Source organism: Pollicipes pollicipes, unplaced genomic scaffold, assembly GCF_011947565.3.
Source record: "Pollicipes pollicipes isolate AB1234 unplaced genomic scaffold, Ppol_2.1 Scaffold_2555;HRSCAF=2994_pilon_pilon_pilon, whole genome shotgun sequence".
NCBI classification, from domain to species: domain Eukaryota; kingdom Metazoa; phylum Arthropoda; class Thecostraca; order Pollicipedomorpha; family Pollicipedidae; genus Pollicipes; species Pollicipes pollicipes.
Genome location: NW_023596136.1, coordinates 36,818,410 through 36,843,262, shown reverse-complemented (window position 1 = coordinate 36,843,262; position 24,853 = coordinate 36,818,410).

The window sequence follows — 24,853 nt, the reverse complement described above, 5'->3', positions numbered from 1 at the left end:
CTCTCTCTCTCTCTCGCTGTCTCCCTCTCTCTCTCTTTCCCCCTCTCTCTCTCCTCTCTCTCTCCTCATCCTCCCCCCTCTCTCTCTCCTCTCTCTCTCTCCCCCCCCTCTCTCTCTCTCTCTCCCTCTCTCCCTCTCCTCTCTCCCCCCTCTCTCTCTCTCTCACTCTCTCTCTCCTCTCTCTCCTGGCCGGTTTTCCTAAATCTGACAAACCTCCAAGGGATAACATTATATGTGTGCATGCAGCACTCCTGCCAGTTCTATTTCTGCGCAGCAGATCTTTTCCGGATGCGGCCGATCGGAACCAGGACAACATTGACGTCCTGTCCCCAACAGCTGCAAGCAGTTGGGCCTATGTGAACTCCGCGAATACAAGATCAAACACTTCACTCTTTGTGTTTTCATTATCGACTTCCGTTTCTTGACCAGCTTTATAACAGTTAGAGATCTCATGCTGATTTTTGTTAAATGTTTTGCCGTGCTAAATTTATGACATTTTAAACCTACTTCCAATTCTTCACCATTTCCATTTGAATCGGTGTTGATTTATGGCTCATTTATAAATGCCACGTGAGGGATGTTTCTCACTAAATGAACAACACATTCCATGTGTTGGCAATCGGCTCATGTTGCTAGCTGATACCTATAACCGATCTTGAATTTAGCTAAATTAGACTTTTTGGCCTGAGGGTAATGAGCGAGGTCATCAAAGATCTTCTATATGAAACCTGCTGGGTGAAACATTTAGCATACCAGTCTTGGCCATTCACGCCCAAACATTTACAGAATTTACACTTGCAAGAACATTTTGTCACGACCCACCATATCGCCGTCATTTGAACGACCAATTGCACACATTGCGGTTGAAACAACCAATTGTGATGAATTTGTTGGTTCAAGGTCACGCTGGCTCAAATGAATATGAAACAGGTAATTCCGCTCAGAATAGTTTGCTCCATGATGTGGGCCAACGAGCTGCATTGGCGATCGTTTATTATTCAACTTGTTTTGCTTTTGAGCACCTGAATGCAGGGGCCCATTCGTAAATGTCGTGTGAGGATAATTCTAGCTAAATGAACAGCATATTTCAGTTGTTGGCAGACAATTCTAACGACTGTTTTTGTTTGACTGTTTGACCCTTCAAAGTCGGACAAACTCACAACCTTGAATTATTCATGCCTACATGCGGCATCTAGGCAGCCATACGATCGCCTGTGATGAACTGGCATCGACATGGCACGGCGAATCCCTGGCATCCTTGTTTGCCCTGAGAGGCCATGCATTGATCCATGCCCCAGCACCCGAACATTGCCAGAAATGAAAGACGCCAAAGTGTATCTTGGCGGTTACGGAATTATTTAATGTTTCTTTGTTTGAAAGATATACCGGTAACAAGATTGTGTGTCGATGACATGGCCCGTTTAGTGTCGTTATCCTGGCCTGAAAGATAATCTATGAACCCGAAAATAAAAACTAACGTAAGTTGTTCAGTGCATTAGCAAAGAATTTTTTATCCACATGGATAAGACAGTGGTGCTTATCCCTCGGAGAAAAACCAGGAAAATGATAAATATAGATGGGTTGATATCTCGGCAATATGCCTTTATCGAAACAATAGCAGAAGTGAATTCAGAATTACCTGCCGATGACCCTACTCTATTTTTCAGGTTGCTACATCTGAATAGCTTAAACAGCAAGCAACAGGTTCGCGCCTTTCCCGACGCTCTATCCCTCTCAGTTCGAAAGTTAGTAGAGGTTGGGGCTTTCAGGCCACTCCAGTCGAGTGAGGGTGTGAAGTGGTTGCCTCGGGCGATGGTTCACCGGCAACGATAGGATCTCGCACCAATCAGAACTGTTTCCTGTGTATTTGTGTTTCAGCGCGTCGACCGCAGTGGTCACTTTGCGCTCGCCAATCACAGCTGACTGATGGCTGCGGGCACCGGCTCCCTGCCAGCCCGTGACAGACTGGAGAAAAGGGGATAAGCGCAAGGTCGTTAGAAAGTTTACAGCTTCTCAACAGCTTATACTTCGCGTATTCCGCTATCTGAGGTCAAGCTCATCTTATACATTATTAGCCATTCTCTGATACTTTGCATGCCTTGCGTCGTTCAACTCGTGCTCATGTGCTGCTAACATTTAGCATAGGTCGGCTTGTTGTCGGACCGACTGCATTTCGGGGCAAACCTAGGCAAATAACCATGGGTAATCTTGCGCAAAAATGTCACAGATGCAAGAAGGCGACACTGGCAAGTGTTGAACACTGATGGAAAGGTAAGTTGTTCAGTGCAGCTGCGGGAAACATAATACATACATAAGAGGAGCACCAATGACCTTATTCCTCGTTAAAAACTAGGAGAAAAAGGAGAGGTCCGTTGATATTCCGACATGAAGCCTGCCGAGTTCTTTTAATTTTCTGTTCACAATCGTTACTACAAAGGCTTGCAGCCGGACTTTAAATGTTTCTGTTTTTCTCCTAGTAGGTCAACGAGGGACACGGTGTCAAACGCAGATAAAGATGATACATTATCATGTTCAAACACGATTAAGATGGACTCTGTGTTAATAAAATAATGCTTTACAAGGCTCATGAGGTGAAGGCCACATAACTGGTGAAGCTGGGAAACAGTCATATGATGGGCTGGACCTACCCTGCTGGTCCAGCAGGGGCTGGCCACAGACATCAAGTGTTGATCAGCGCGCATTAAATAAGCAGACTTGTACTTGATCTCATTCAGACTCAAGATAGCACTCGAATCTCCACACTTTTACATGGGCCCAGCGTAATTCGAGCAGCGATTCTCCGGGTCTCGACGTGATTCCGAATCACACTTTCTCAGACTGCTGTAGCTAACAAACCATTCCACCTAAAGCACTCAAAAAGCGTGAAAGAATAACAAGTCTTAGGTGCGAAGACATTTGGGAAGGAGACTTGCCACATCATTCAGACAGGTTTACAACACCTTGTACCTTATTCAACCCATAAGGTACAAACCGCGGACGAACTTTTGGCGTTCAAGAGCATGGATATGTTTCGCAAACACACCAGCGCATCTGCAGAATGTTTTCCTAATATAACGTAACAGATAAGTCTCAAGACTTTCACAACCCATTGGCCACTGTAATAGACAAAATATGAACTTAACCGACCTACTTTGAAGTGTCGTATAATGCCAGGACTCGCTTGCCCTGTTCTAGTCTGGCCCTCTTCGTCAGGTGCCAGGTCACCATCATCGGCTGGCGTCATAAGAACAGTTTCGGGATCGAAAACACATTTTTTGCCGCACAGTGTTCAGATTCTGGCGCTCTGGCAGTCAAATTTTGGGGATGGCGACGGCTTCAAATGTAAGCAATTACGCTGGTACGCTGGCAGGTAAGGTACGCCGCGTACTGTGAGCCCTCCGACACATACACATTTTACAAAATCTCCAGTCACTAAAAAGTCTCAAGGAACGCGCCTGCACTGATAGCATGCTAAATGACTTGTGAGTGTTTAGCTTGTATCCATGCTCACCAACCTGATGCACAGAGCAGTCTCCCAAAGACAAGAAAAGCAAAAGCAAGTATTCTCTCGCTTGCTTTGAATGCCACCACCATTTCACATATATTTTCGCTACTGAATGCCACATACCCATTTTAGTATGATATGCCACATACCCAGAAGATAACATGAGAAGAATGACACTGGCGTGGCATGAAAAGACAACCATGACACCTTTAAGTTACCGCGAGTGTTTCAAAATAACATCACAGTAGGCTGGTGGGGCTGGGCATCCAGACCGCGGCCCGTGTTATCCGGCCGGAGTGCAGCTCCAAAACAAGCCCAAATGTCATAGTTTGACCTCATCCGCGACGTATCGTCCACCAGCTGTGTAAATGTGTGTATAACGACAATCACGTGATAAAAGGCTTTCACACAGCTATCGCCACCGTACAGACATGAGCCGGACCCAAGTCCGCACCCACCACATGAGAGAGACTCAGCATGCCAAATTCTAAAAAGGGAAGGAAGTATGAAAGCCGGTCACCAAGGGAGATACAGCTTTATCAAGTCAGATGTTTATGGCCTCCCCTTCCAACGAACCAGCCAGTCTGCCATTGAATACACAAGTAGTTGATTGGCCTGAGACTCCGTGCCTTCCGGCTACTGACCGTTCAGCAGCGCGAGCAGCGCGGCAGCCCGCAGCAGGAGGGACCGAGCCATTTCCGTCGCCCTTCGCCGCCGTCGTCCCGGCCCACCGCCCGTGCGCAACTGGTGCCCGCGTCGGCGGCGACGGGGTGTCGGCCGCGACGAGGGCCAGCGCGCACGCCCGGCACCCGCCGACGACAGTCGAGGGGCCGCAGATGAGGGGGGGGGGGGCGGCTGGAATCCGACAATGGTGAGCTGGGATGGACCTGCCGTGTCTGCCCCGAGGCAGTCTGGAGTACTACGATGTGAGAGCAGGCAACATGGCTTCTAGGTCGCTTTTATTTAGAACGTGTGCAACAGCAGCCGTTTAAAATTTTAAGTGCATACTACGCCAGTGCAAATGGAGGGTCCAATTGCTAAAGCTTTCGATTGTTATCAGGCACGGATACCATGCGAACTTATGCATCACTTCTCATGACATCGCCAACAACTAGTAAAGAAAATCGCTGGAACCGAGTCAAGTAAGTCCGTCCGAATGTCTCATTGTTAAAAAAAAAATGCAAGCCTTGCTAAGTAAATACGATTGTGTTGTCAGTCATTTCCTCATGGTCAGTCATTTTCCTCCTCGTCGATGGAGGACGTGTGTTAGATCAATACCAAACTTACTTAGAACTAAGGGTTCGAGCCGTCTTAGATCACGCCTTGCGTAAGTTTCTGCGTATTTCCTGTATAGTTTTAAATTGCTAGAGACGCACCTATTTTAATCGGTGCGTCATGCAAATAGTCCACCAAATTTGACAAAAGGCGGGGTTGCCACTTCTTATCTCTTAGAATCGGACACATTCGCTCGATGTCTCCCAAATCTCTGGTTTGGTCGGCATGGAATGTAGGGCAGAAAAACCTGAAAAGTGTTACCTAAGCCTGAAAAAGCCTGCAAAGGGTGTGACTTGAGTGATGCCGCGGTCCCAACGCTAACCATGATAAATGCAACACCTTGTTACAACGTGTGTCCTGCTGCTTGATAAGTTGCTGTCGCATAGAACATAACGCTTTTATAAATGTACGACATCCTCCAGCCCCCAGCCAACCACTTGTATCAAATCTTGAGCAAGTCCGTACATCCCAACGGACTGAAATCTCATGATCTTAGCGCCCATCCGACCGGCAAGACTGCTGCAATTGTTGCCAGATGTCGGTATCGACCAGCAGCGCCAGGCCCCGCGCCCGTCGCCACCTCTCGTCGATCGCGTCGATGTTGCATGAGCGCAAGTTCGTCGGCACCGGCGGTCCACCGGCGAGCAGGGACCGCGGGCTGCGGGTCGAGGCCCGCGATCGGCACCGCGCCGGCCCCGGAAGCGCGCCACTTCCGGCCGGCGGAGACCGGCGCCCGGCTGGTTGTTGCCCGGCGCCGGAAATTGCAGGCCTGGAACACAGCCGGCTAAGCCACGGACGAGCAAACGCTCTCCCCGTGCGGCGAAGGCTGGGCGATGCGGCACGGGTGGCCGTGGGAGCCCACGCGTGCTCGTAAAGCGCGCGAGAGGCGGGAGGGCCGCAGCTGGGGCAGCCCGTCGTCGGGGTAACGCTCTGGAGCCGTGCCCTGCCGCGCCGCTTGGTCTGCCGTTCGCCGAACAGGACTTCCGGTGAATGCGCTGTCCGTCAAAATGTCACAAGACAAGGTCCGCTGCTGTTGCATGTCACCGCGCCAACGATGTCATGCACCTAATGGCGTGGAAATTAGCTGGATGTGAAGCCAGACGCAACTAGCAGAGAGCTCTATGAACTCGGCCAGCGTCATGTCGGCGGCTCAGCACGGTACTATGCGAGGCAGCAATGGAGTGTGGGGTCGGTGCAGTGCCCACGGTCGTGCTGTTGCGGACCAGGCCAGTATGAGTCACTGATGCGAAGCCTGGCCACCACTGGTCGGACCCAGTATTGATCGCCGGGCGTCTCATGAGGCTGGCTGCGAGCTACGCCACCGTGACCCGGCCCAAACAATAACATCGCCACCGCCATAGAGTGACTACGCATAACAACACCGCAAGTAAAAAGCCAGCGGCGTGGAGGCTTGGTGGGAGTGGTACTGGGCTTTGTTTCTGTTCATTATCACATATCAAATGAAAATTCACACTTCCAAGCACACGCGCGTGAAGCACAGGCATACAGGCGACTCCACGCCAGCACTCTTCCATATCGTTCCCGCTTCAGCTCCAGCAAGCAACAAATTCTAATCAAGCGTCGATTGGACGTCACCAATCGAGGCGCCATCCTGAGGCTGATTTAGGGCCCGTCACCGCCGCCAGCCGCCCTCCCTCCCTCCCCTCCCCCCCCCCTCCCCCCTCCCCCGCTCGGAGATCCCGGCTAGACAGCGGCCGGCCGGCCGTTCGCCCTGCGGCCGTTCTGCGCTGGCCGTCGGCGATCCGCGCGCTGATAGGGCGGTGGCCGGGATAATCCGGCAGCCGGCCGGCCAACATAGCCTGCGACCAATCTGGCCTGGGGATGGGGGGGGGGGGGGCAGGGGAGGGGCGTGCTCTGTCGTGAGTCACGGTTTTACGAGGACGAATGACTCAATTTGTTCATCAGCTTTCTTGTCAATCGAAGCTCAGAGAGCTAGGAAGTGCTGTAATCTAGCTCTGATGCATGCTCATTATTCGATGCAAGCAAAGGACGCTTTGCAAGGGGGGTTCTAATATATTTCAACATTTACTACGCGCTGGTACATAACTAGCCAATCATTACGCTGCGGCTGCAGTTCGGCGTTGTCAAATAAAAATGCCTTAAAACATCCTGTTTTGCTCTATGAGGTACGACAAAATTATATACACTGCCATAATATAAAAAGCACGCAAAAATTAGTTCCCCTACCCTATCATACATAACGCTGTGTGTTGACATGTCCTCAGGCCTAAGTTGTTTTAATAAAATGATGTTGTGTTAGGAATGACAGGTGTGGGTAACTCAGTGCAGTTGAATAACCATAATGTCGCATAAATCAATGAACAAGTCTAAATACTTGGAACTCGCCGTGGACGCCAGACCTTTGTAATGCGCGGTGTTCGATTACTGCCCATGTCCGACCGTCTATAGGACCGCCCATAAATCATGTCGCCGTGGAGGAGGGGGAGGATATTGATGAAACATAACCGTGCCGTAACAAGGGAGGGAAGGGGCCGGAGGGCGTAACGTTATGTTCAACTGCAGTTGCAAATTGTAGCTTTCTCGGGTTTCTTGAGGTCGACACGTGTCTCCGAATGACCAGCAGCAAGACGTCAGCATCGAGAACTGTCCCAGCAAACAGCGAATAACCAATGGACCATGCAAACAGTTAGTGGCAAACAAACAAGCGCAGTAGACGTCTAGAAGCATGCATCACCTGCACGTACATAATTTTACAAAGAGATAATACAATGGTAAATAGATAACATAAAAACCGCTTGAATAAGAAACAGGCATGCCACTCAACCCGTGCCGTGCGGTCACCACACACTACAGAGCGCCACCTCGCGGCACACCGGCAGCGCCACCACGCGGCCGCCCAGCAATGTCGCGCTAATTACGACGACGTTAATGCACGTAACTGATAGTGCCGCTGCACTTTGAGGTGGCGATGGAAACAACTTTAAACGATAAGCATGGCGACAGGCGGCAGGCGTCCAGCAGCCTCCCGGTTCGTCAGACGAGCGGCCGGCCGCTCCGAGGAGCCAGACCGAGGGTCGGCCACGTGACGCGACAGGCGGCAGGCGTCCAGCAGCCTCTCGGTTCGTCAGACGAGCGGCCGGCCGCTCCGAGGAGCCAGACCGAGGGTCGGCCACGTGACGCGACAGGCGGCAGGCGTCCAGCAGCCTCCCGGTTCGTCAGACGAGCGGCCGGCCGCTCCGAGGAGCCAGACCGAGGGTCGGCCACGTGACGTGACCACTGGGCACGCGGGGGCGTCGCCGACTCCCCTGGACCCTGGCAGCCGACGGAGCACGACACGGGCGCCACAAATGTCCAGACTACTGCGGACAGCCGCGGTGAGACAAACCATGCTCGAATCGCTAGAAGCTATAAGCAATCTCAAATCTGGATGCCGTTGGGATTTCCTCATGACGAGCGTCCCATCACTTGTTTTGCATCTATTGCTCAGCTACGGGCCAAACGGACATCGAAGAAGTGGGAAGTTGCACTTACCGCAGTGTCACCTCAGCTGTTGTTGCTCTCACCCTGGCAGGAGGGGCGAGCACTGGGAGGAATCGAGGCTCCTGGCAGACAAACAAGCTTGGAAGTGATGGTTAACGCAGACGCCTTAACCACTACACTTCTGGCACCCACAGTGTAACCTGAGAAGCAATGGGGTTTTCGTTCAATGTAACCAGTGGTTAACAGGACCAAGCAGTGCTGAAAGATGGTCAAAAATACCTAACGTAATTCATATAAAAGTCACTGTTGAGCCATCAGTTGCGTGCTGTTTTTATTGTGGCTTTACGTCACACGCACAGGAGGCTAGGGTAAACGGTGTCGTCAGCTGTTGCGTATTACCATGACCGTTGTGTGACGCCCGCTTCCACAGGAGTCAAGGTTGCATCTAAAAGATCTCCACCAGGACGGAACGTCCGCCCACTGCCAGAAGAATCGCACGTCACGTATCGTGACCTAGTGGCATTATGTCAATAATATGATCAAACACATCACATATGATGTAGTCGACCAGCGCCAGCTGCAGGCAGCATGCCCTGCCACAGGGCGCTGTGGCCAATCATGGCGTGATGGAGGCAGAGAGCGCCACTGCGAATATGCAGACAAGGTCACGCGACCCGTGTTGCCGCCGCTGCAGACCCGCTGACCCGACGCCCATTGGATGGCAAACGTGACGTCACTGCTCCTATGGCGGAATATGGCCGGCGGCGGCGGAAATCGAGCTGCATACAGTGAAAACTAACGGCTGCATGCTCTACATCAACGTCCGTCCGAAGGAACGCATGTAGGCTGTCATACAGGACGACAAGCGCGGTGCAGCACATAAACGAAAGTCACTGCATCACCACGAGTGTCACTTCGGCTGGTCGTTCTAGGCTTTACATTGGACGCCTGTGTCGCTGTGCTATGCAAAGCATGCAGATCATGGCGGGCGGCTGGGCCGCGCTGCTCAGTTACGCACTTTTAGGAGCGTACTCGCCATGACATGCATACATTGTCATGGTCATTATCAATGGTGTGGACCTGGTGGAGGACATGGTAGCACGCAAACCATGCCTTCGTGGCTTTTGAATTTGACAGCCTTCACATACCCAGCTGAATGAGTGTTGAGATGAATGAACATAATGCAATTTATGATGACACACTGTACGAAGTTCTTGGTGAACGTCTACATGCAGTGATCAAAGAATGACACATTTAGCTTATACACGCCCCACACCCACCCACACCCCCACACTCACCCAGACCCCCCCCCCCCACCCCCATATATATATATATATATATATATATATATATATATATATATATATATATATATATACATATGTGTGTGTGTGTGTGTGTGTGTGTGTGTGTGTGTGTGTGTGTGTGTGTGTGTGTGTGTGTGTGTGTGTGTGTGTGTGTGTGTGTGTGTGTGTGTGTGTGTGTGTGTGTGTGTGTGTGTGTGTGTGTGTGTATGTGGATGTATGTGGGTGTGGGTGTGGGCGTGGGTGTGTGTAACACATACAGCTTATAATAGCATATGTGCTTTACAGCTGGCATTAGGATGAGGCAGCCTTAATAGCCTTATCTCTCTCCTAAAAGAGCAGATTCAAGCATGAAAATTGCGTGGCATGTTTTTCGATTACGTGATTTGTTAAGGCATTCAAACGTAGAGATAAAGAAGCAAACATAGAGAACATAGAGCAAAACAAACATAGATAAAATTGCTATTTTAAGATGGTATCACAAAGTTGTAAACTTCAGACAGCCAAAAGCTGGAAAGAGCAAATCGCATGCTTATTAGGAAACGAGAAGAAGAATCAGCTAAAACCAAGCAAAACAGAAGAACCAATCTATCGGAATCAGCTGCAGCCCGTCCCCGACCCTATCCCCCCCCCCCCCCCCCAGGTTTAAGCCGTTACCCGCCTGATCTTGTACGCGGCGGCGGCGGCGGCGGCAGCAGCAGCAGTGGCTAAGGCGGCTACGGCGGCGACAGCAGCGACAGCAGCAACGGAAGAAGCAGCAGCAGGCAGCAGCAGAAGAAGCAGTGGCGGTGGCAGTGGCGGCAGCGGCGACGGCAGCAGCGGCGATCGTAGCAGTACCGGGCCGAATTCCAGTGAAACAGACATCGCATTTGATGAGACGCAGTACAGCAGCGCACGTTTGGCCGGCGTCACCATCAGCAGAGTTGTGGTGCGCTCTGTTCAATGGCCATTAGATGACACGTGCCGAAATGTTGTGCAGCTGCCGAACAAGTAAAACTATGTGCAAAAATTTCCTCTTTACTGTGGACGCCGATAATCGTGCATCATACAGTGGCACCTGCCTTCGCTCTTAGTCATCTGAGCTGTGTTTTTCCCGAAATGATCTTGGAGCCAGAGTTCCCTCGCGGTGGAGCGAGCTGCAAGTTTTCGATACTTCCATTGATGAGCTGCAACAGTTACGTAAGTTGTTCGGTGCATTAGCGAGGAACATTTTTCACATAGATAAGGCAGCAGTAATAGCCTTATTCCTCGGAGAAAAATCAGGAGAATGGATATATAGTTCTGTTGCTATTTCGGCAACATGCCTTTATCAAAACAATAGCAGACGATTGCTCTGTTGCTATTGTTTCGACAAAGGCATGCTCCTGAAATAGCAATCCAACTATATCTCCATTCTCCTGGTTTTTCTCTGAGGAATAAGGCTTTTAACACAGTCTTAGCTGCGATAGTTACTCGATTCACATGGATTAGTGGTGACGAAATCAGCAGGTGCAGCAGACCGATGAGGGTGGTGATTTTATGACTAGAGCTAAGTATTTGCGGGCCTTTTATCAAAATCCTACGGTAGGTGTCTTTGAATCCAGACTGGAACGTGATACTGGATGCATCTTAATGATTCATTTAGGTCGTAACTTAAAACGATGGAATAAACAGAAGGGCAGGAGATTCAGTTTTCAGTCCTATCTCACCCGACATATTAGTTGGTTCGTAAGTAATATGATCAAAGATAATATTTGATCATCCTGATTTTGACACATTTCGATGATGATTCTTCACAATCGGTGTGGTGTTTGCAGTTTGTAAGCTGACTTGCAAAGTTCGAGTCCTTGTTTTTCAAATGCAAGGATTTGTAGTTTCGAAACTATTTGGGCCCATTTGAGTTCTGCCAATCGGAATCCTCAGCTCCAGTTGTGGCCTATACCGATCATGCGCCTGTGCCGGCCATTTCGTTTCCGTCAAGCTAGTAACGCCCGAGTATCTTTTATCCCATGCCATTGGCGAATCCTCCGAAGAAGCACCTGCCACAGGCCTGCACTCTCTTGCTTCACGCCGCGGGTGGCGCGAAGCTGCGTGATCGCATGCGCTGTGTGGTCGTGCCGGAACCGACCGTACTGCCACGCCCCACGCACAACGGCTCTTTTCTTAATAGTCTGTCGAAATGGTTCAAACAGCTCCTGCCTTAGCTGCAGCCTCAGCCTCAGCTCAGCGCCGATCAGCTCACCAGCTGATCGGTTTCGGCGGTCAGCGCTGCAGCTTTTGAGGCTGGCTACTCTATGCTGCTGCTGCGCCGCTGCGCTGCTGCGCTGCTGCTACGCCGCTACTGGCTGCGCAGCGTTTGTGACCGCCGATCATGGCTGGCCGACTCGTGACTCACTTCAGAGCTGTTTTACTGAGCCACGTAGCCGGAATTCTCCTCAATGGAAGGGGGCCAAATGTTTGATTTTTCCGAATTTCGGCGAATTCGGACCGATGTTTCCGCAAATTGCTCACCGTCAGCCCCTTGTAAACCTCTTAACTCCGAGAGTTGGGAACACGCCTTCGCCCTCCTTGGTTCGCGACGCCTGTGGCTTGCTTACGACTGGACGTATCGAGGTATGCCAGCTGACTGTGACGCCCGGAGTGACTGCCGAGGCCGACACCGGCTCGTCTCGTGTAACGGGCCGCTCGGGAGGTTAGCTGTGCTGTCACACAGCTGAGCCTTGCCACGGCGTGAAGACCAATAAAGTTCTCTGCCGCACACCTGGTGCATCGCACTCCTCCAGCAGTTCCGCAGGCTGCGTCCCGGCTTCTGACCGCCTCTTTTGGGGAGTCACGGGTAGCCTGTCGATCGACCTGTAGGGTGGAGGCTGCTCTCATCAGGAGGAAGGCTTAATTCCAGACGCCCCGAAAACTATCAAACGATACCATTCGTCTCTGTCATTTCCCAACTGTTACATGGACTGCGTTTTGGCGATGTAATGCCGGCCTTTGTGCCAAACGAACTGCAGTTTTTGAGGCAGGCACGGGGAATGTGATTGCTCCCCTGAGGCTGTCACTGTTGCGCAGGAGGCTGCTCAGTGGTGCCACAGACGGAGCTCACCCGTGACCGCTGCCAGCCCTGACGCGTGGGGGCGCTCTGGCCGCCTCTGACGCGCTGGCGCGTTACCAAGGCTTTCGGTCACCTCTGTACAGAACCGGGCGATACTAGGGAGCTGGTACACTCCCCTGTCAGGGAGCGTGAGTCGCAACGGCCAGCGATCACCGGGCTTGGATGTAGACGGGGTCGTAGGCCCGGAAGGCACCCTTTAGCCACACACTACGAATGTTTTCATTTCGTTCACATTTACTTACATATTTATTGCCCATCCTACATCGGCAAGGGCGCGGCCTGGGGGCACGACTCCATGACCCCCACTCATCAGTGCTGCACTGTGCCGATGGCCCAAAACTAAAAATTTGCCAGCTGTGCAAAACAACTTGGGCATCCGCTCAGCATGGCAGAAAGTTGTGTTAGGGAAGTAACCATTGGAATTTCCCACGATGACTTGATTAAACCAAAAATCCACTGTCTTGTTTTCGGAGAGACCTTCTGCAGCAGACAACGTAGTGACACTTTCGTGGCCGGTGCCCGTCGGTGCGCGCTCGCGGGCGTTATGTTCGATCCGGAGGTCCACGGAGACCCCTCTGCTCCACCCACCCCACCCACTCCCAGTCGCGTGGACACACGGCTCAGCTGGCGTGCAGCGTTTGCATTAGCGCTTGCCGGCATGCTGAGCCGGCATCTTTTCTGTCAGGGAAGCACGTTTCTGTAGATCACCGCCGTGGCTCCCACTCTTTCATATTGTGGCTGACGCCCTTCCGAACGAGGGCTGTGTTCAGCGCCTGGAAGCTTGGCAGGCATTGACCTTGATAGCGACGGTCTTTTGCCACGGAAGGCACACCACATTGCGTCACTCATGGTTTGGCGCGTTCCACGCATTTGAAACACGCTCCTGACTGCCCTTCTGCGCTCGTTCTATGACCCGTTTTCATCCTCCCACCACTGGGTTTTGGTCAGGGGGTTGACTCTGATACCCTCCCACCCTGACACCCCGCGGTAGCTTTGCCGGATCGACTTTTCAGCTTTGCGGTCGTAACTGGGAGACGGTTGCGTGTGTGCCCGTTTGAAACTGAGCCGCAGCGTGATAGTTTGGTGCGACCCAGATGCAGTGTAACTGAATACTCGGCTACAGCCTTTTCGATCCCAGACCCTGCGACTGCGTGACGTTTACCCGCTGTGGGTACGTCGGAGTTCGGAGGGCTTTGTAAGCTTATACCGGTTTTGTTAATGTCTGTATCCAAAGTTCTCCGTCACTATAAATGCCGATGGATATCTCTGTCGGAAGCAGAAATATCGCTGCCAGTACGCTGCTGCAAGAAAGTAGCATAATGAAATAAAATCAAGTGAATGGTATATATATATATATATATATATATATATATATATATATATATATATATATGTGTGTGTGTGTGTGTGTGTGTGTGTGTGTGTGTGTGTGTGTGTGTGTGTGTGTGTGTGTGTGTGTGTGTGTGTGTGTGTGTGTGTCTGCACGCCCGCATAGCCTGTTGAATATCCCAACGACTGGGATTCTGGAGAAAAGCTTGTCGGCTTGCAGTCTTAGTTCCATGCCTGCAGTCGTTCCTCGCCACCGCTCACCACGTGCCATTACATGGACAGTGACCGAAGCATGTGAGTTCACCTCTGGCTTTGGCGTGACGAGCCAAATGCACCGTGGTGAGGTGATGCGTCAGGGACCCACTGGTGAGGTAATGCGTCAGGGACCCACTGGTGAGGTGATGCGTCAGGGACCCGCTGGTAAGGTAATGCGTCAGGGACCCAACAGTGAGGTGATGCATCAGGGACCCACTGGTGAGGTGATGCATCAGGGACCCACTGGTGAGGTGATGCGTCAGGGACCCACTGGTGAGGTGATGCGTCAGGGACCCACTGGTGAGGTGATGCGTCAGGGACCCACCAGTGAGGTGATACATCAGGGACCCACTGGTGAGGTGATGCGTCAGGGACCCACTGGTGAGGTCATGCGTCAGGGACCCACTGGTGGAAGACGTCCCACCGCTGCTACCACCGCAGCAGCGGTAGCAGCAGCAGCGGCGGCACTGACTGCAAGAGCACGGCCGCTCCGGTCCGGGAGGGCGTCACCGGAGTAAGCCGGCCCGCTCCCCGCCCGCCCCCGCCCGTCCCCTCCCCGTCCCGGCGGCGTTGGTTCGTCGACAGGCGTCGTCCGTCATTGCGAGGCTCCTGTGACGGCGGCGGACGCGCCAGCCGTCCGCCCTCATTTGGCCCGGCCGGCCGACATTTCACGTGGCCATTAGGCTAATTAAAGCCGGGCCACGCCCTCCTGGCGTGAAGAGACGACCCCGCGGCCGCGGCGGGCCCGCCGAATCGTGTCACGCGCTGGTACCGGCAAACGAATGTCGTGATACACGGGCGCGGGACATGCGCCGCGCCGCGCAGGCTCGGGAGGCGCGGTAAGAGGCGGCCATCTGGCGGTCCGATCTCTTCAGGGGAAACTGAAACTGGTGCGGAAATGTGGAGGCGAAGACGAGAAATGGCGTCCGTAATTCGAGAAGTAGATGAGTGGTTTATTTCCAGCAAAAGCTGCCAAACTGTTTGGACATGTCTGTGCCTGAGGATTGAGCCGCTATTGCCAACATGTCTCTATCATGATCGTGATATCGGCCGTTTAACATCGGCTTCCAGTAATTATTGTAATATCGGCTGGTAAATACACGCTGCGGATCAGACATTTCGTAAACGCCTGTTGTTCGTATTATGGGTTCTGGTGCTGAAAATACACGAGGTTTGTTATTCTGGGCTGTGCTGAATGGCAGATGTAAGGCTATCATTGAAATTTGCTGTTAGCATGCACTCAAGTGAAGGTTTGAATTCATTTAATTTACCCATTGTTGTCTCCGTGACACGAACCTGCAGTAAAAACAGCCGCCGATTTGCTCCAAGAGTCTATTGATTAATAGAGAAGGCTAAAATTCCTTTCGATTCTCAACATGCTTCACCTCCTGCGAGCACTATTCCCACTGTTCCTCCTTTGATAGCACTAAAAAAAATTTCCTTTGGGGCATGTCTTTTTCAGTGGAAAACGGTTGTTCTTGACGCTGTCATGGATGGCTCGTGACGTCCACCGAGGCAGTCCATCATATCCCAAACAGCAAATAGTCCAGCAGGGGCAAGTCTAGGGAGTAGGATGTGTACTGGTGCTTTCGGTATGCAACTCGATCAGGGAGTGCATCATGCTACGCATTTTGTAGTGTTGAGCGTCGCGTTGCCTTGCGTGCGTTAGCGTTGCATTGCAACGCAAACTTTGCGTGCGTTGCGTTTGTTAATCGCTGTAGTTTGCAGCTTCCTTCCTGTAGTACCCATACTTCTTTCTCCCGTTAATTTTCCTAAGTATATTTTCTTCGCATTGTGTCAACATGTCGAGTACAGGGCTGGCGTGAAACACCGCGTTAGGAAAAATCTCAGGTGAATATTGGAAAATGTGTGAAGATGCTAACTTCCTCAGACTTGCACACACTGCCTTGGGTTTACCAGAGAAACTGATGCTTACGGCGAATAAGACATTTACAGGGTAGGCATAGTTATTGCGACAACAAAAGGTAATGTGACAGAGACCGTTCTGTGGCTAAAAATGAGGTTTTTCATTGTGAAGTACCTCATAGGTCGTCAGTGTGGGTATAATGGGTGCTTTTAAGGTAGTTGGGTGAAAATATCTGCATCTGAGACAACTGGACGAACTTTTGGTGCCTGGTGACAAAAGCTCGTTCAAGTCCTGCGAAAGGGGTGCCAAGGAAATAGCCTCAAACCTATGCCAACACTACGGTGTTACGAATGACTGACGTGAAGTATTTTAACTGGTGAAGCTGAAGGAATGAAGAAAAATGTGCAGACGCGTGCGAAACGCCAACGAAAATGTCAACGACAGGGTTTGCGCTGACGGCAATGTTTATGCTGATTCAATGGCTTACAAGATTTGAATTTCCAGTTTATATCAATCCTGCAAATCTGAATCCTCAATTAAAAGAGTGGTGGCGTATTGCTGTTTGTTTAAGAAAGAAAGACCTAACCAGACACACACACACACACACACACACACACACACACACACACACACACACACACACACACACACACACACACACACACACACACACACACACATACATACATACGCACACATACGTACATACATACACACGCACATACACATGACACACAGTCGCACATACACCTTACACACTCAGACACAACGATTATCAAGGAAATGTTCCACGTATGCCAGCGAACCTAAACAAATCAGGTCGGAATGATTTTATTAGATGTAAAGTTAGTTGAAGGAGAATGCTTCAAAAAAAAAGATTGCAAACAGCGGATAGTCGTACGACAAATCCATTTTCAACAATGTTGACCGTTGGAAATGGCTCGTGGAAAAGGCCGGTGTGCCGGAAGCGCTGAACGGGAATAGCCAGACCGAACAGTGATGTCAGGTGAGCGCAGTCAAGCCCGTGATGATATACGCTGTATAGAAATAAGATGTCAGACTGAATATAGCGTGCCTTGATGAATGCTGTTTTGAAGCATGCCAGACGATGTTCATTATCTAGTGGAGGACACCGGGACTGGCTACTCGAACCCAACCACATGAGAAACCGGCGCTGTCTTTCGAACCGGGCAAGATGGGAAACGGCAGCTCCGCTCCAAATAGCGTTATCTTACTCTATCAATGACCTCACCTGAGCGGTGAAGGCACAAAGCGAAGCCTCGTGACTCAACCGCGCTTGGCGAGGACACGACGGCATTTGCACGTTTTGCACGAGAAGACCCAGCACCCTGTTTTTTTAAACAGTTGAATCTATGTGATTGGCAAAGATGAGTTTCGTGTCCAGCAAGACGCCAAGATCTCGAATCTGCTGACAGCTATCCAAGCGGTGAACGTCTTGTGCGTATGAAAGGTGAACAGGTGACGTGCGGAGGGCGAATGAGATGGTATTACGCGTAGCTGGGTTCAATTTCAGTCCCAGTTTTTGGACCATTCACAGGGGCTATCCAAATCCGGTGGAAGTGCAAGACATTATGCCACGTTGTCGACTCGGTGATCAATTTTAACATCATCAGCGTGCATAAGCCACTCACACTCAATGTTGTCAGGAACGTCAGCCGGAAAGTAGGCGAACAGCAACGGTCCTAGGATGCTGCCTTGCGGGGCACCAGATTGCACTGGAATCCAGTCAGACTGCTTGCCGTTCAGCACTACGCATTGTAAACGATTGTTCAAGTACGACTCCAGCCAGCTGTAAGCGCGGCCAGTGATGCAAAATGGATAGCAAAGCTTGTGTAGCAGAAGAAGGTGATTGACGCTGGCGAATGCTGAAGAGCAATGGGTGTACATTGCATCTGTTTGTTTACCTTTTGAGGTAGATCTCCAGGCGTGTTCAAGAAAACGTGAAAGGTTTGTGATGCAAGAGCGATTTGGAAGGAATCCGCGCTGAGATGAGGGAAGGGCGGATAGACGAACCTGTAATAGGCTTTCACTCATAACTTTCTCCAATGTTTCTGAGCAGATAGGAAGCAAAGGCACAGACCTGTAATTATCAGGCAGCTTTTTGGACCCGTTCTTATGCACCGGTGCCAAATTTGCTCGCTTACATATGGCAGGAAAGACACCAGAGTTTAGAGGGAGCTTGCACATTATTTCTAACGGAACATATAGCTCCTAGGTACACTTCCTGAGAATCCGGACACTGAGCCTGTTGGGGCCGCAGATCTTGTGTACAGTGAGATCGCGTAACAGGTGGGCTATACGGTCATTGTTACGGTAAAGCTGTCTAGTCCAGGCGCATCGAGCAAAGGTGGGTTAGGCAATACACGAACGTTAGAGTCGCAGAACTTCGAGCAAAACACATATTCACACCGGTGGGATGCTCCTCATCACCCTTGCGCTCACTGCCATCGCTCTCAAGAACGGGAGTTATGTGCACTGATGACTTCAAGGACTTAACGAAGGACCAGTAACATTTCGGGCTGTCCTTAAAGTCTCGCACTAGACCCAACAAACACTCGCGGTGTTTAGCATCAGCTGCTGTTTTGAAGTCGGCTGTTGTAGTACGGTGCCGAGCAATGCTTTCGGCGGTCGGAAGCGCTTTTGTGCGTCTGTGAGTCATTTACTTGTCACACAGCAAGTCTCGAAGGGACCGGTCAAACCATGGAGTAAATTTCTTTCGGGGCTCAACAACAGGTATTAAGTCTGCAGTGGCGGCGAACACAAGATCACAGAACAGGCGGGCAGTATCGACGTTCTTGTTTGGGTGCCATACGCTTTAGGAGATAGAAAGTGAGAAAGGGCTGCAACTCAGTAACACTACCGCAGTGTCGCTATCCAGTACTATTATTAGGCTAACTAGTCCTGAGGTTTCACTGGAATATTTTTTTGAAATATGCCCCAAGGGCAGTCCCTTTAATGGGGCAATCCCTCTAATTTTGAATGTCCGGGTAACGGCAGGCGTTTCCCTCTGACGTGGTGGCCCGTTTCGGAAAATGGGGGCACCGTCATGAGACAGACCCATGCAGACAACCCCGTGCTCCGAGTCTATGAAGCCGATCGGCACAAAACCCTGGAAGTTTGTGTTCCACATTTATATGGGGTTCTAAACTGAAATAGCCATCTTGAAGACCTTAAGACCTAAGGCCCTTGGTTTCTGAGCTGCACACCCGCGTAAATGGGGAAAGGTAGATTGGGGAGAGTATTTCAAAGTCATCTTGGCATTCATGACGGTACCATGACGCCATTCAAATCCTGCCATTTCATGGGCCATGAGGCGATCAAAGCCAAAACAAATATAGTTGTCGCAATCTTAGTTGCTGGAGATTTATATGATAGTGATTTGGGCAATGGAAGACAATGAGAAGTAAGGAGTGAAATGATGTAGCAAATGTAGGCAAGGAGGAGGGGGGGGGGGGGGGGGGGTACAGGCTCCATTGCCATCTCTCTTTTTACCAAGAGGCTTACTTTAAAGCGCAGGACTTCTGTAGGATTGTGGTCCAGTTAGCATACGAGTTCGGTGAAAGACTGACATTTTGTTCTCTCTGGGGACAATGTTAGTTATTTGCTGATGATAGCATTCCCACCGTAGCAGGAAAGCTCTGCAAGCCATTCGTTCCTTTTTGCAAGTGATTGGTTGATTCGTTGGGAGCTCATTCTTATGCATTTCATGCATAAACATCAAGCGCAAGGGTCAAATACATCTATGCATATGCATTCAAGTGCAGATTGTAAAGGCAGACAGCCCACATTATGTGCAGGCTACACTGATAGTGGAAATCAATACAGTTTGTTTGGTGGTGGCATAATGCCAGGAGTGTCTATCTTTGGTCATGATTAGGGGCAAGGTATCAGCCCATGGGCCTCACAACCTTCCGTTCCCTAAATGTTGTTGTTCCCTAAATGTTCCCTAAATGTTGTTGCCAACATATTTAATCCCCTTGGTTTCGATAACACAATTTTTAAGCCGTTCGTTTTGTCATAAACGCTAAATTCTAAAAAATTAGCAGGGGTGGTGTCTGATCGATTTAATCCTGTCCCCCCCCCCGCCCCTCCTGCCAGAACGAGTATGTTGTCCAGCAATAAGAAGCAGCTTGGCTTGAAGCATGCCTAAGGTATAGTTCAGAGCTTGAGGATGGTTGAGGTGAGGCTCGAGGCGCACACGTGCTTCTCATGAGGGGACATGGCCTTGAGGAGGCCCGCATATTGGACGTCATCCCCCGTTGCTGCCTGCCACCGGTTCGAGTCCTGCCACAAATTCGACAGCGCAGGCTATTGAGGTCCTTGGTTGTTTTTTTTCGCAGCCGAGGAAAGCAAACCCAACTGTTGATCGAGCTTAAATATGATGTCCTGGTAAGTCCCGAGGATGGAAGAAGACTGCTTTTGTGATTGGGATACGCCACAGTCTGGGACCGATGTGCCTGATTTCCTACAGCAGCAGCTATCCTGTCATTAGTTCAGGGACATTGTATACTTGAGCATTTTGGTTGTGTGCATGATATTGAAATTTGCGGTGATGAGAGAGGCTTTCGGTGATCAGTTGATTCCTGATGGCACTGCTGGGCGTTCTTAACCAGCATCGCCACTAATCTTACTATCTAGCCTGCCCGAATTTAGCTATAGGTGAGATCCTTAGACTGATAGTCAGACGATAGGCTTTTGGGCTTTTCCATTTTTAAATTTAGGGCTTTTGGGCTTTGTCTCGAGGCTGCTTTAAGCGATATGGCAGCTTGCATATCGCATGTGCCATGTAGGCGATATGCCAGCTTCCATATCGCCTGTGCCATGTAGGCGATATGTCAGCTTCCATATCGCCTGTGCCATGTAGGCGATATGTCAGCTTCCATATCGCCTGTGCCATGTAGGCGATATGTCAGCTTCCATATCGCCTGCGCCACGTAGGCGATATGTCAGCTTCCATATCGCCTGTGCCACGTAGGCGATATGTCAGCTTGCATATCGCCTGTGCCACGTAGGCGATATGTCAGCTTCCATATCGCCTGCGCCACGTAGGCGATATGTCAGCTTGCTACCGAAAACTTCCCCGAGGAACTTGCATCAGACCTAAACGATATTCATTTTCCGTAAAACGCAACACGTGGTTTAGAGCAGTGATCTCGTTTCCTACGGAAATAGACACATATAGTTTTGACTAAAAAACTACCATCCATTCGGCATATCCCATCTTTGTCGTGTGGCATCTGTGCTTGTCCATGCAGTGATCCAAAGAGCAAGTTTGTCGGCAAAAAGTGATCTCCCGGATCGCTGTACTTTTTCACTTTTTTAAATATCCACAAAGTTCAAACTCCCACAGCTTTTGGTCTCAAGGAGAAAGTCTTGGAACTTCGGTACGCAAAGACAATGGGAAAAAGGCATTGGATCATTGTAAATTGAGAAGTAAATAGTTTTGTACCCGTGGGTGTAGTTTCCTATTCAGTTGGGGAGGGAAGCTGAAGCCGCCTGTCCCCCCCCCCCCCCCCCGGCAACTTAGGCTCCAGCCCCACAACTTTGGGAAGAAAGTGGGTCGAATCCGGGGAGAAGCCCGTTTTGTTGGCCATCTTTTAACCAGGCTTCAACATTTTTCATCGGTTAGTCCACAAACGCGTCTTGCGAAATGGCATCCTGGCTTTTACAGCATGATAAGCACGGCCAAAGTTGGAGGGGCTGACACCTCTTCCCTTACACCAACTGAATAGGAAACCACATTTCTGTCATCGTATATTAGTTAACAATATTATCAAGCAGGGCTGTACTTTCCCACTTAGCCCCAACTTGGGCTTCAGCCCCCCCCCCTCAGTTTGAAAAAAATTGAGTCACATCCGGGGAGAAACCCGTTTCTTGATGTGTGTTGAGGGTATGTTGACGCCTGTTTCGCCATTCTTTACTGTTCAGTCACTCTTCATTCTTCAAATAGAATTTCATGGCAACGGGTCGAAGAAAAGCACACACCACCTCCAAAAGCTCTTGAGCCATGCACTGCGTTTTTTTTTTTTTGGCCGTCGCAAATTCCATCATACTTCCGACGTGCGTGATGAGCTAGGTTGGCCTACTGCCAGTCAGCTCTACCAAAGGCATCCCATCAACTTGCTTCACAAAATACGCTTCACCTGCAAACCGTAAACTGTCTTCGGGGCACTTCATGACAAATCGAGAAGCCAAAGGAACAATTTACACCCTCATTTCTCGGATCCTGTTAAAAATGAGTCAGACGTCAGCGGTGTTGAAGACGTCTGTGGCATTTTCAGGCCTCTCAACTGGGCGGTGTCAGAGTTACAGCATCCGGCATTTTTGAGTTATGTGGTTGAAGGATTACGGGCGATGGCAATTTTTTTCACTACAATGAAAAAGCTTAGAAACTTTTATGTGAAAATCCCTCAAAAACCTTCCAGACCACCCGTTTTTGTGGTTGGAAGCATCACAGCAAAACATCTTGTTTGCGGCACTGTGAATAAATATAATGCAAAGCGAACCATTTTCCTCCGGGATTTTCAACTTCTCTCATTTACATGTGTAGGCGCATAGTTTGAGCCTCATAATCAGAAAAAGCTAGTTATTGGCTTGGAAAGGTTTGGAAATAACTGCACAACACGGGACTACGCTTTATGCCCAAGTCTCACGGTCGGCTGCCGGCGCAGTATCTCCCACGCGTGTCGCTGCACAGTAGGAGGAAAATGAGCGCATTGTGAGAAAATACTAAGCTTTACAACGCGACAGCTTGCATGTGAATGGAGGTCGACTCAGTGGGCCAGTGACTCAGTCTCACTCACTCTACCTCATCAAAACTCTTCAAATCAAGCGACTGAAGTCTGAACATTCACTGGGTTTACTTTGTAAATTTTATGCGTCCCTTTGACAGTCTTATCCGTGGTCAATATGATGCTAAGCTCATCCTCTATCTGCAGAACTTCTCCTTTTTCGCTAAAAGAAACATACCGTCTGCACATTAGCCTTGCACTGTGGGAGGTGATTTAGGTTCTCAGCAGAGAGAATATGATCGAAATGGAGTCGTGCCATGCTGACACCGGCAGCAGCCCTTTTCAAAAGGCCCCCAATCCCGTCGTATAAGTTCTTTCCATAGGACATAACAGCGTGATGCCACTCGTGCTTCACGCCAGTCCTCGTAAAAAAAGCTCAGGAGACTGAACCTGCACATGTACTGCGCGGCGGGTTCATCTGAAAAGCAATACATTTTTCATATTTGAAACGAGGCTTTTTACTACAGGAGAAGGCGCTGTAGAAATGTGTGGACTGCAATAGTGGGGTACGCTTCATCACGTCTGACAGCGCGCAGTGGCTCTTATACGTAGTCTGTATAAGTTCTGGTGAATATTCTACGAAAGGATGCAGCGTGCATTGCGGTGCACCCCCCTGAAACTACTGAGCTTCGTCTTGGGCGACGATGGTGCAGTTTTCCGAAAAGTCTAAAGTAATCAAGGCTTTGTTCTCGGGCAGTCGGTTTAAAGGTCATCAAAAAATATACCCAGGTTGCGACCCATTAAGTCATAACTGGTCATTGCAGCTATGGCTTCTGACGAATTGGTCAAAAACTCAGTCATTGACAAAACGAGTTCAGTCAACACGCGCCCGGTTGGCTGGTTGGGGGTCAGTTTGACCCCTCTAAGATCTCACAAACTAAGAGAGCTAGAAGCACACAATTTAAAAAGTGCATTGACCTCTACGTGAGCTCACTTAGGTCAAAGTTTGAAGTTGCTAGGTCCTGACCTACGGGTAAAATAAGGTCAAACAATGTCAAATTACAAGCTGGTCCTAAAGGGGCCTCTACAACTTAGATAACTGTTTTAAGCAAGAGATCACATGCTCATGTAAGTTAAGTGCTCTTTTTTACCTTTTCAAGGTCATGGTGAGCAAAATCATACAGGAGCGCTTTGGATTTTGCAATTAAACAAGTGACAAAGATTACGATAGGTAGTATGTTCCTAAAAACAAGATGTCGACCTGGGTCATTTTAGATTGGTGACCTACTCCGACCTTGAAGAAGTGCATGAAAGGCGTATAATACAGTTTCTGTTATCAATGAATTCCAAATAAGCGCCAAAAAGTACCCCATACGGCAAGTCCTGGAGTAATAAAAAAGGTTGACTTTTACCTTGGTCTAACCTTGATACTTGACCCTAGGTCAATGTAATTTGTTTGTCTAATTGCTGTGTTGCCTAAGAAAGCATCTCAGAGATGTATGGCTTCGTTTAACACTCCGTTGTTGGATCCCATTCAGGGGTTCTCTAGAAGTTGCCTTCGCTGAAACCATGGCCTGATTTCGACCTGCCATGCGTCAGTGACCTTACAAGGGCAGATCTAAATTGTGGATGCCAGACGATCTGCTATTCAATTTTCTCGAGTTATGTAAAATTTGGTACGGCTACGCCGCGTCGTTCGGAACCCATTCCAGAAAAACCTTCGGGGAGTCAGTTTGACCCGCACCCGAGCACGTGTTAAAGTTCAACGATCGGTGCTTGCTTACCGGCTAAATGTAATTTCATCGATTGAACCCCAAATGCCCTTTGCTTGTGCATTGATTGCGTCAAGAAAAAACGATGACACATCATCTTAAACGTGGACAATTCTCACATTTCCGCATCAGACAGGGTTCGTTGTTAACATCACACACGGCGTAACTGAGCAGTTCCTTTTAAGTGACATCTCGCAGGCCAATAGATCTAACCATCGCCTTCACGTCCTGGTGATAACAGCAC